We start from the raw sequence: 11,602 nt of genomic DNA on the forward strand, positions 1-11,602 counted from the left end.
AGAGCCAGCACCCACAAGCTCAAGAGCCAGCCAGTAAGATCAGAACCACTTTCCAAGCTCAAGAAGGAGCAGCTAAGGTCAGAACAATTCCCAAGCTCACAGCCAGCCCCCAAGTTCAAGAGCCAGCCCCTATGCTCCAGAACCAGCAACAAAGGCCAGAACCAAGCTCTAGAGCCAGCAACCAAGGTCAGAGCCACTTTACTAGCTCAGGAACCAGGCCCTGACCTCACAGACAGGCCCTGAGGTCAGGAACCACACCCCAAGCCCAGAGCCAGCAACTAAGGTCACAACCCCTTTCCAAGCTCACACCCAGACCCCAAGCTCAAGAGCCAGAAAATAAAATGAGAACCACTTCCCAAGCTCAAGAGCCAGCAGCTAAGCTCAGAACCACTTCCCAAGCTCACCCCCAGGCCCCAGGCTCAGAGCCAGTGTCACAACTTTGCTTATTTCAAGTTCCCTTCATTGCACTTCTGCTAAGTGTCCAAATTGAAGCACTCAGAGAATGCTTTGGCCTGGAAGGGACCCCAAAGAGCAGACAGCTCCAACCCCCTGCCATGCCCACAGACACCTTCCACCACACCAGGCTGCTCAAGCCCTCATCCAACCTCACCCTCAGCACCTCCAGGGAGGGGGCAGCCAGCACCTCCCTGCCCAACCTGCTCCAGGCTCTCACCACCCCCACTCCAAACTATTTCCTCCCAAGCCCCACTCCAAATCTGCCCTCCTCAACCTTCAATCCACTCCCCCTCAGCCCATCACTCCCAGCCCCTCACCGAAGTCCCTCCCCAGCTCTCCTGCAGACCCCAGCAGCTACTACAAGGCTGCTCCAACCTCAACCCACAGCCTCAACAGACACAACTCTTACAGACCACCCACACAGGGGAGCTGCCACAGCCCTCCCAACACCCCCAGGGCCTCCTGCACACCCCCTCCAACAGCTCAACCTCCTGCCCCTCTTGGGGGCACCACAGCTGCACACAGCACTCCAGCTGGCAGCACACAATGCTGCCAGCACAAAAACCATTGCAGCAAAAGCCTCAAGCTGTGCTCAGCTGCCAAACCAAAGGGACCTCAACTTGGCCACAAGAGAAAGGACCAAACTCAGCCAAGACACTGAGCCAACACCCAAGGCTGCACAAAACAACCAGCAACAGCTTCCAGCAACAGCAGACCTGCAGCTGGGCTGCAAAGCTCTGCAGAAGAAAACCACTCCAGAAGGGCTCCAGGGCCCAGGGATTGCAAAGCCCAGGCTCTCACTCTCCTCCTGCACAAGGAAAGCTTGACTTGCCCACAAGAAGCCAAACACTTCCCCACACCAAGCCATCCACACCACTTGACTTTCAACCTCCTTCAAGCCCTTGCCTGGCAGCACCACTTCCTCAGCCCACAGCTCCAGCAACACCACAAGGCCTTGAAGGCTCTCCTGCACTCCACACCTCTCAGCCACACCCACACCCCTTGGCCACCCACAACCCAACAAGCTTCCTGCTCACCACTTCTCTTCCCAAGCCTCACCTCCCTTGGGCCCTCTCAGCACACCACCAACTAACCCCAAAGGGCTCCAGCTGACAGCACTGCTTGCAAGAATCCCAGGCAGTGCCAAGGGCAGACTAGGAGCCCAGAGGCAAAACCCAAACCTTTCCCCTCTCCACAGGACTCTCTCCCATTTCCCATTCTTCCCAGCACCTCCAGCACCTAAGAGGCATTTGCTCTGGGGCAGCTTCCTCACACAGCCACACAATTGCCTGGCCTGCAAAAGACCTCTCTCAGCACTGAGGCCAACTGCCAGCCCCAACACCACCAGGGACACCAAACCATGGCCCCATGGCCACACCTTGCTGCAACACCTCCAGCCATGGCCACTCCACTGCCTCCCTGGGCAGCCTCTGCCAGGCCCTGACCACTCTGCCACCAAACTCATTCCTCCTCCTCTCCAACCTAAGCCTCCCCTGACACAATTTCAGGACACTTCCTCCCCTTCTACCACCTGAGACTAGGCACAAGAGCCCAACCCCCACCTCACTGCAGCCTCCTTGCAGGCAGCTCCAGAGGCCAAGAGGTCTCCCCTCAGCCTCCTCTTCTCCACACTAAACACCCACAGCTCCCTCACCTGCTCCTCACCAGCCCTGCTCTCCAGACCCTTCCACACCTTTCTTGCCCTTCTCTGCACCTGCTCCAGACCCTCAAAGTCCTTCTTGGAGTCAGGGGCCCAAAACTCACCCCAGCATTCCAGGGGTGGCCTCCCCAGGGCCCAGGACAGGAGGACAATCCCTGCCCTGGCCCTGCTGGACACAGCACTGCTGAGACTTGCAGAGCACTGCAATTGCTTTGCTCACTTGCAGCAATCATTTCCTTCCCTTCCCAGCTCATTGCACAGCAAAGAGCAGCAAGGGAATTGCTTTGGCTTCTGCTGAAGCTCCTCCAAGGAAGCTGCAGGACTTCTCACCACCAAAACCATCAACAACAGGCTGCCCCCAGCCCAAGCCAAACCTTTCAGTCCAAGTCAGTGCAGTTCCTCAGCCACAAGCAGACACTCAACAGCTCAGCCTCATTTGGCTGCCTGCCAGCAAGCATTTCCCCAGGGGCAGAGCAGCTGCAGCACAGCAGTCTGCTTCTGACCATGCTTCCTGCCAGCACAGCTGACAAAAGCTCTGCACAGCTCTCAGCCTGCAGCCACACAGCAAAAGCTCCTCCTGCCCTGAGCCTTTCTGTGCTCAGGAGGCCTGCAGAGAAACTGAGAATCACTCTGCAACCCCCCAGGGAATCTTTGTGCCTCAAGAGCTTGCAGAGCACAGAGGCCTTGGATGCCACCACCCCCAGCACAGCCAAGGGCACAAAGGCCTTGTTCCTGTTGGGCCTCTCAGCCTTGCCAGAGCCCTTGGCCATCCACACTGCAGCTTGTCCTACACTGTCCCATGCCTGCTTCTCTTTCCCTTCAGGCTGCTGACACCAATCTTGCTTCCCCTCCCAGCTCTCCCCTTGCTATTTCCATCCCTTCTCCGAGCTGTCTCAGCTCTCCCTGCCATTTCCTGACACCTCTGGATTGCCTCATGCATAGCAGCTCTGCCCTTTCAGGGACATTTCTTTGGCCTCATCTTCAGTTTGAACCATCCAAGGTGCACTTTGTGGAGATTTTAGCCTCTTCACACTCCTCAGAAGAGCTTCATCCTCTCTGAAACCACCCTTCAGACTTCTGCACACTGCTATGGCAGTGCCCTGCGCCTCCATTCAGCAGGCTGAAGCAGCCCAGGTGCCTCAGGCTCTCCACAGAGACGTCAACCTCCGTCCTGTCAGATCTCCTCTCCAGCCTCTGCAGTTGTTCTTCATTCCTTCAGAGTGGACATTCCCAAAGTGAGACACCAAGCATCCAGATGTGGCCACAGCAGTGCTGAGTCTGGGGGGAGGACAACTTCTGTGTTCAGGTGGCCACACTCCTCCTTCTGCAGCCCAGCCTCAGTTGGCCTTTTCCACTGTGGTTGGCCTTTACTCCCTCCCACGGCATTTGGAATGGTTCCCCTCAAACCCTGTGGAGCCTTTCTGATTGGGTGGTTTGAGCCTTAACTAGTACTTAAGAGCTCAGATAGGGGAAAGGCTGAGAATGCTTCCCCTGCTCCCCCCTACCTCTTTCCCAATAGACAGGAAAAAGAAAGGGAAGTAGCAAATCCAAGAAATAATTTGGAGTTGGCTTGGAAGTAGAGAGGTAAAGAATTTTCTTGAAACAATATATATATATATATATATATATATATATATATATGTGACAATAGTAGGTAAGTTTTCACAAGGGCAAGGAACAAGGATGGATGGGTGTCAATATGAATGACCAATACGATCTAGTATTGTTCCTTTATTGTTCCAGCGTTGTACGAGTATAGTGCGAGTATAGCATTGTATAGTGCTAATTTAGAGCTAATATGGAGAGCTAATAATAGAGAGTGCTTATTAGGGGAACCTTTACAGCTTATAGAGACTCAGAGAGCATGGTTGGCATAGCTTCATTTTTTCATCTTTTTTTTTAAATTTATTTTTTTACCTAGTTTTAATCTTTTTATTTTTTTTTTTTATCTTATATTTTTGCAAAAGTGAAAGAACCTGGGTGGAAAATATTGTGCTTCTGAGAAACCTGGGCACCTTAAATCAAATTGCCCGACTGCTGGACAGACTCGAAAATGCTGGAATTGAATAGAAGGGGGGGATTGTGGTGGTTTAAGGCTATGCCTTTAAAATTTAGTTAGAGATTTTGAGAAGAAAAGTAGAAAAATATAAATGAATCACTATTGGTTGTAAAAAGGAAAACAGATTATTCTAAACAAATTCATTGGAGAGATATCTGCTATAAGCTTGGCTGTACCAAAACCCATTGGAATGGGCTGCCCGAGGAGGTGGTGGAGTCACCATCATTGGAGGTGTTCAGGAGGAGACTTGATGGGGTGCTTGGTGCCATGGGTTAGTTGTTTAGGTGGGTTGGATTGGTTGATGGGTTGGACACGGTGATCTTGAAGGTCTCTTACAACCTGGTTGTTTATTATTATTATTATTATTATTATTATTATTATTATTATTATTATTATTATTATTATTAAAACAATTCTTTCTCTTTTCTGATCTCTTCTCTTCTTGCTTCACTCAGAGGAGATTAACCTGCTTGTCAGCTGACCTTGGCTGCATTGTTTTAGATAAGTCTAACCCACTTCTTTCTCTCTGCTCCTTTCTCTCCTGGGACAGGGGGAGGGGCAGCAGTGGAACAGTTTCCCTGGTTGTAGTGGTTTGAGCCTTAACTGGGAGTTAAAGGCCCAGATGGGGGAAAGGCTGAGAATCTCTCCCCCACTCCCCCCTCCTCCCTCCAAACAGAGAGGGAAAAAAAAGGCTAAGGAGCAAATCCACTGAACAATAATCTGGAGTCGGCTTGGAAGTAGAGAGGTGAAGAATTTTCTTTAAACAATATATATATAACAATAACAGGAAAGATTCACAAGGGCAAGGAACAAGGATGGATGGGAGTGGGACAGAAAAGAATAATACAAAACCAGTCTCTCTCTGAGGAGGTGCAGAGGCAGCAGGGAAAAGGATCAGGTCCGGCCACGTGGCTGAGGAGCAGGAGGGCAGCTGCAGTAGCTCTCATCCAGCAGAGGCAGGAGCCAAAAAGGAGATCCAACTGCTATGATGTCCTGCTTTTTATACCCTAGCTGGGCAGGGAGGGGGGAGTGGAACAGACTCATCTTTCCCAGGGGGGAGACGCCCTTCAGGGAGTGTAAAGTACCCGCAAGCCTTCCACCCTGCTTTCTTCTTTTGTTTTCAGAAAGAGGCGTTAACCCACCACAATCCACCCCTCTGTTCCACTTCTCTCCTGCCACAGCCCCTTCATGTGATTTTGACACATGGTATTTGAATCCTTGGTGCAAGTCTCTTGCTATCCCGGCTTGCTCTCTCCCAGGGCCACCTCTCTCTCTGCTGATGGTCACTGTAGGTGGTGCTTGAACTGGGCAGGCATGTGGAGAAGAATCAGGAATCAGTCTGTCTTTGAAAGGGAAAGGAAAAAGTCAGGAACAGTCTGTTGCTGTAGGGACATCAGGAACAGTCCATTTCTGTAAGGACATCAGGGACAGGTGCAGGTGAGATGATGCAGGAGCTCTCTGGGTTGCTGTGCAGTGGGTACGTTGAGTCCTGGATGCTGGGCTGGTATTAAGCGAGGATGGAGAAACTTAGAACAACTTATAACTATTCACATAATTACATTGATGAGTGTTGCCTCCTCTGAGTTCATCCCCTCTCAGCCAGAGTCATGTTCTGCTGTGGGATACACTGAATGTCCCCAGTTTCTAACATAACCCAGTACGTGTGACCAGGACCCTCAGCCGAGACCACCCCTCGGGTTGGTTTGCCCCCACCAGCAGCAGGGAAAACCCACACTGACTTCCCCAGCAGGTTCTTCTCAGCAATCACAGGAACTCCATCTCCATCCACTGTTTGCAGCAGGTCGGACTGGGCAGGACCAGCTCGGTTCACAGATCCTCTGCTGTTCACTAACCAAGTGGCTTGAGCTAGGTGCTTTTCCCAGTTCCTGAAGGCTCCACCCCCCATGGCTTTGAGGGTGGTCTTTAGCAAGCCATTGTAGCGCTCGACCTTCCCTGCAGCTGGTGCATGGTATGGGATGTGGTAAATCCACTCAATCCCATGTTCCTTTGCCCAGTCCCTTATGAGATGGTTCCTGAAGTGGGTTCCATTGTCTGATTCAATCCTCCCGGGGGTGCCGTGTCTCCACAGGATGTGTCTCTCTAGGCCCAGGATGGTGTTGCGAGCAGTGGCATGAGGAACTGGATAGGTCTCCAGCCACCCTGTACTTGCCTCCACCATGGTCAGTACGTACTGCTTGCCACTGTGAGACCGAGGAAGGGTGATGTAGTCTACCTGCCAGGCCTCTCCATATTTATATTTCGACCATCTCCCCCCATACCACAGAGGCTTCATGCGCTTGGCCTGCTTGATGGCAGCACAGATGTCACACTCATGGATGACCTGTGAGATGGCCTCCATAGAGATGTCCACAGCTCTGTCCCGAGCCCACCGGTATGTGGCATCTCTCCCTTGGTGGCCAGAAGTGTCCTGGGCCCAGCGAGCTAAGAACAGCTCACCCTTGTGTTCCCAGTCCAAGTCTGTTTGGGAGATCTTGGCAGCCAGGTCTGCTTGGTGGTTGTGCTTGTGCTCCTCTGTGGCTCTGCTCTTGGGGATGTGTGCAGCCATGTGCCGTGCCTTTGTTGGCAGCCTGTCCAGGGGGGCAGCAATGTCTTGCCACAGGTCAGTGGCCCAAACAGGCTTCCCTTTTCTCTGCCACCCGTTCCTCCTCCATTCCTTCAGCCACCCCCACAAGGCATTGGCTACCATCCAGGAGTCAGTGTAGAGGTACAGCACTGGCCAGTTCTCTCGTTCTGCTATATCCAGGGCCAGCTGGACAGCTTTTACCTCTGTGTACTGACTGGATTCGCCTTCTCCATCCCTTGCTTCTGCCACTTGCCTTGTTGAGCTCCAGACAGCTGCCTTCCATCTCCGCTTGCTTCCTACAAGCCGGCAGGACCCATCTGTAAATGTCAGAGAGATCATTGTATGGGGGAGCCTCCTCAGCACGGCTCACTGTCTGCTCTGGTGGCATTCCAAAGTCAGCACCCTCTGGCCAGTTGCTGATCACTTCCACTATGCCAGGGTGTTCAAAGCTCCCCATCCGAGCTCGCTGAGTTATCAGGGCCATCCACTTCCTCCAGATAGCATCTGTGGCATGATGTGGGGATGAGCCTCTCCCTTTGAACATCCAGGTCAGGACTGGAAGCCTTGGAGCTAGAAATAGAGGTGACTCGGTCCCAGTGACCTCAGAGGCAGCTTGGACACCCTCATCGGCAGCTAGGATTTCCTTCTCTGTTGAGGTGTAGTTGGCCTCAGAGCCTTTGTAGCCCTTCCTCCAGAAACCTAGGGGCCTGCCCCTGGTTTCACCAGGAGCCTTCTGCCACAAGCTCCATGTAGGACCATTCTCACCGGCCGCAGTGTACAGCACATTCTTGATCTCTGGCCCAGTTGGAACAGGTCCCAGAGCCATAGCATGGACCACCTCTCGTTTGATCTGGTCAAACGCCGCCTGCTGCTCAGGTCCCAACACAAAATCATTTTTCTTCCTTGTTACATGGAAGAGAGGCTTCACAATTTGACTGTACCCGGGAATGTGCATTTTCCAGAAGCCCACAAGCCCCAAAAACGACTGTGTCTCTTTCTTGTTCGTGGGCTGCAACATAGTGGCTACCCTGTTCACCACCTCCTGAGGGATGTGGCGACGGCCATCCTGCCATTGAACACCCAGGAACTGGATCTCCCTGGCAGGCCCTTTCACCTTGCTTCTCTTGATGGCAAAGCCAGCCTCCAGCAGGATGTCAATTATCCTCTTACCCTTCTGGTAAACTTCCTCTGCTGTCTCACCCCATACAATGATGTCATCAATGAACTGCAGATGCTCAGGGGCTCCACCTTTCTCCAAGGCAGTCTGGATCACCTCATGGCAGATGGTTGAGCTATGGACCCAGCCCTGAGGTAACCGATTCCATTGATACTGTACTCCCCTCCAGGTGAAAGCAAACTGTGACCGGCATTCTTCTGCAATGGGAATGGAGAAAAAGGCATTAGCAATGTCAATTGTGGCATACCACTTGGCCGCCTTCGATTCCAGCTCGTACTGGAGCTCCAGCATGTCCGGCACGGCAGCGCTGATCGGAGGAGTCACTTCATTCAGGCCACGGTAGTCCACAGTCAGTCTCCACTCCCCATTTGCCTTCCGCACTGGCCATATCGGGCTGTTGAAGGGGGAGTGAGCCTTGCTGATCACCTTCTGGCTCTCCAGTCGTCGAATCAGTTGGTGTATGGGGTGCAGAGAGTCTCTGTTGGTCCTGTATTGCCTGTGATGTACTATGTGAGAGGCAATAGGTAACTTCAAATCCTGCACCTTATGGCTGCCCACTACGGAGGGGTCATCTGAAAGCTCGGGCATGGTGGACAGCTGTTCTTTGCCTGCAGTCTCCACAGCTGCCACCCCAAACGCCCACTTGTGCCCCCTAGGGTCCTTGAAGCATCCCTCCTGCAGAAAGTCAATGCCAAGAATGCAAGGTGCATCTGGACCAGTCACTATGTCGTGCTTTCCCCATTCATTCCCGGTCAGGCTTATCTCAGCCTGCAGTACAGTCAGGTCTTGTGAGCCTCCTGTGACTCCCTGAAGCTTATGGGCTCAGCCCCTTTGTACCTCGATGGTATCAGGGTGCATTGGGCCCCTGTGTCCACCAGAGCTGGGTACTTCAGGGCTTCTGAAGTGCCAGGCCATTTCATAAAGACATTCCAGGACACTCTGTTGTCCCTGGCCTCCACCTGGCTGGAGATAGGGCACCTCTAATGGTGGCAGCGATGCCCACACTTGTCACATGGTCCTGTGTTACTAGGGGAAGGGTCTCTTGAGCGAGAGGGACACCCCTCCGGGAAAGTGGGGCAGCCCTTCTGGATGAGTTATCCCCAGTGTGGCCACCTTGCAGTTCCCACACTCTGTCCTAGAGGGCAGAGGTGGGTTGGCCATGCCAGGTGTCCATGTCCTCTCCATGGTCACAGAGGATCCTCCACAGAGACTCCCTTGACATCCCCTGATTGGCTTGCTGGGTTCTGCGAGGTCCTAGGCCCCTCCAGTGTGACTTCCTCACCACCCCTGCTTGTAGATGATTTTTGCCTCCTATTCCTGCGTGTGGTGACAGGTGCTAGAGAAACTGCATGGGCAGGAGCTTCAGGAGTTACATGTGGAACTGCTGGTGGTGGGGCAAACCCTTGTGCCTGGGGCTCAGGCTGAGATCTGGCACACTCACTACAACCCAACCCCTCCCTCTTTGTGTTTGCACAGTGCTTGCAGTGCTCACAGCACACATCCGCCCAGTGGTTGGAGCTTACGAAAGACTGCCTTGTCCCTCTGCAAAGAGCTCTTCATGGGTTAGCTCTTCCCCCACCCAACATGGTCACAAATGCCCCTATAAGGATTATGTTTAAGCATAGAGAGCATATTGCAATGTAAGGCAATTTTCCATCCCTGCTTGGAGATGATTTTTGTCTCCTTTTCCTGCGTGTGGTGACAGATGCTACAGAAGCTTCATGGGCAGGAGCATCAGGGTTTAAGTGTGGGTCTGCTGGTGGTGGGGCAAACCCTTGTGCCTGGGGCTCAGGCTGGGATGGAGCAGCCCTTTTCACTGGGCAGAACTCACTACAACCCAACCCCTCCCTCTTTGTGTCCCTGTTTGCAGTGCTTACAGTGTTCACAGCATCCCACCCCTCAGCCATCAGAGCTTACAGAGGACTCTATCCTGCCCCTTGTAGGTCTGCATAGAGCTCTTAATGGGTTAGCACCTCCCCCCTCTCCACACAGTGGAGTGAATGCTGTTATGATTATTACATTTATAAATAAAGAATATATTGTTATAGAATGCAGTTTCCCTACAAAGACATTTCTGTCTACAGGGTTAGTTTCATAGCCTGCTTCAGAAACATTCTCTATGTCAGAGAAGTTTCACTGCCAGTGAAATTCATAGAATTTAAGAGGTCCATGCCCAACTGCATTGGGAAAGTTTTTATCCAGTCAGGCAGCATCTCTGTCATCAACCAAACCACGTGACATGGGTCCAAAAGATCCAGCCAAAAACCTGTCCAAAAGCTTGGAACATTAGAGCCTTTAAGATCAACATCTCTGCTTCCAATCCTTTCTTTCCAAAGTGCTGGCATTGGAGCACTAAAATATTGTAGTGGTTTAAGCCTTCACTGGAGTTTAATCTGCCAAAAAAAGTAAATAACCTGGAGTCAGTTTGGAAGTAGAAGTAAATTTTTAAACAAAATATATATCTACAGCAATAACAGGGGGGGGATGTACAAGGGTAAGGAGTAAGGATGAATAGGAGAATATGCAACCCCAAATGTGGATGGCATTGTATCTCCCTCAGTGCATGTGGAGTTCAGTGCTTTAGAGAAGCGTGGATGCGGCAGGGAGAGGATAAGTCCTGACCATGTGGCAGAACCAGGAAGTCAGCAGAAGCTGTGGGTCCTTTCAAACAGGCAAAGCAGGAGCAAAAAGAGCACATGGCTGCCATGGTCTCCCCATTATAGTCTTGCTGGATTGGGTTAGGGTTAGGGGTTAGGGTTAGGTTAGAGTTAGGGTTGGGGTCCATTAAGGTTATGTTTAGGGTTAGGGTATTGGATAGGGTTAGGTTTAGGGTTAGGGGTTAGAATTAGAGTTAGGTTTGGGGGTTAAGGTTAGGTTAAGGTTAGGGTTGGGGTCCATTAGGGTTAGGTTTAGGGTTTGGTTAGAGTTTGGTTAGGGTTAGGGTTAGGGTTGGGGTCCATTAGGGTTAGGTTTAGGGTTAGGGTTATGGATAGGGTTAGGTTTAGGGTTTGGGTTAGAGTTCAGTTAGGGGTAGGGTTAATCTTGCTGGATGGGAAGTAGGAGCAACACAGACTGATTTAGTCCCAGGGTCCCCTCCTCCCAGGACGGAGAAAGCAGATCCACTAGGATCAGGTTTCTTTTGTCTCCTGGGCGAGGCAGGGTTCTTGCAACCCAACCCCAGGATGGTGTAACCCATCTCAGAGAGTTTAAAGGAATCCAGTATGTACTGGTATGACTCCCAGACTGTATTGGGATATGGCCAGGGGACTCAAATTGTACTGGTATGGGGCCAAGTCTGCCTGGGAATGGGTACTGGGAGGTGGCCAGAGCTTTAACTTTGCCCATGTACGTACTGGGAGGAGATCAGGAGATGCAGTTTGCACTGGGATGGTCCCCAGTCCGTACTGGGTGATGCCATTGGATCTACTTTCTGGGACAGGTCTTGGACTATACTGGGATGGGATCAGGACAACAGTTTGTACTTGGACAGGGCCCAGTCTATACTGGGAGGGAGTCAGGGAATGCAGCTTGTACTGGAATAGGGTCCAGGCTGTAATGGGTGGGCATAAGGGGTTCCACTTTTTATTGGGACAATGACTAATGTGTACCTGGAGGGATGACAGGGATCCTGTTCAGACTGGGACAGGGCACAGACTGTCCTGGGAG

The 11,602-nt window shown here is 51.9% G+C and overlaps 1 protein-coding gene across 1 annotated transcript in view; it reads left to right on the plus strand.

The window, feature by feature from the left end:
- Window positions 1-11,602, plus strand: part of LOC137456910 (zinc finger protein 585A-like) — a 269,157-nt gene that overhangs the window by 227,138 nt on the left and 30,417 nt on the right. The gene's annotated exons all lie outside the window — the stretch shown is intronic.

This window comes from Melanerpes formicivorus, unplaced genomic scaffold (assembly GCF_026170545.1).
Source record: "Melanerpes formicivorus ecotype bairdi unplaced genomic scaffold, bMelFor1.0.p_v2 SCAF_142, whole genome shotgun sequence".
NCBI classification, from domain to species: Eukaryota; Metazoa; Chordata; class Aves; order Piciformes; family Picidae; genus Melanerpes; species Melanerpes formicivorus.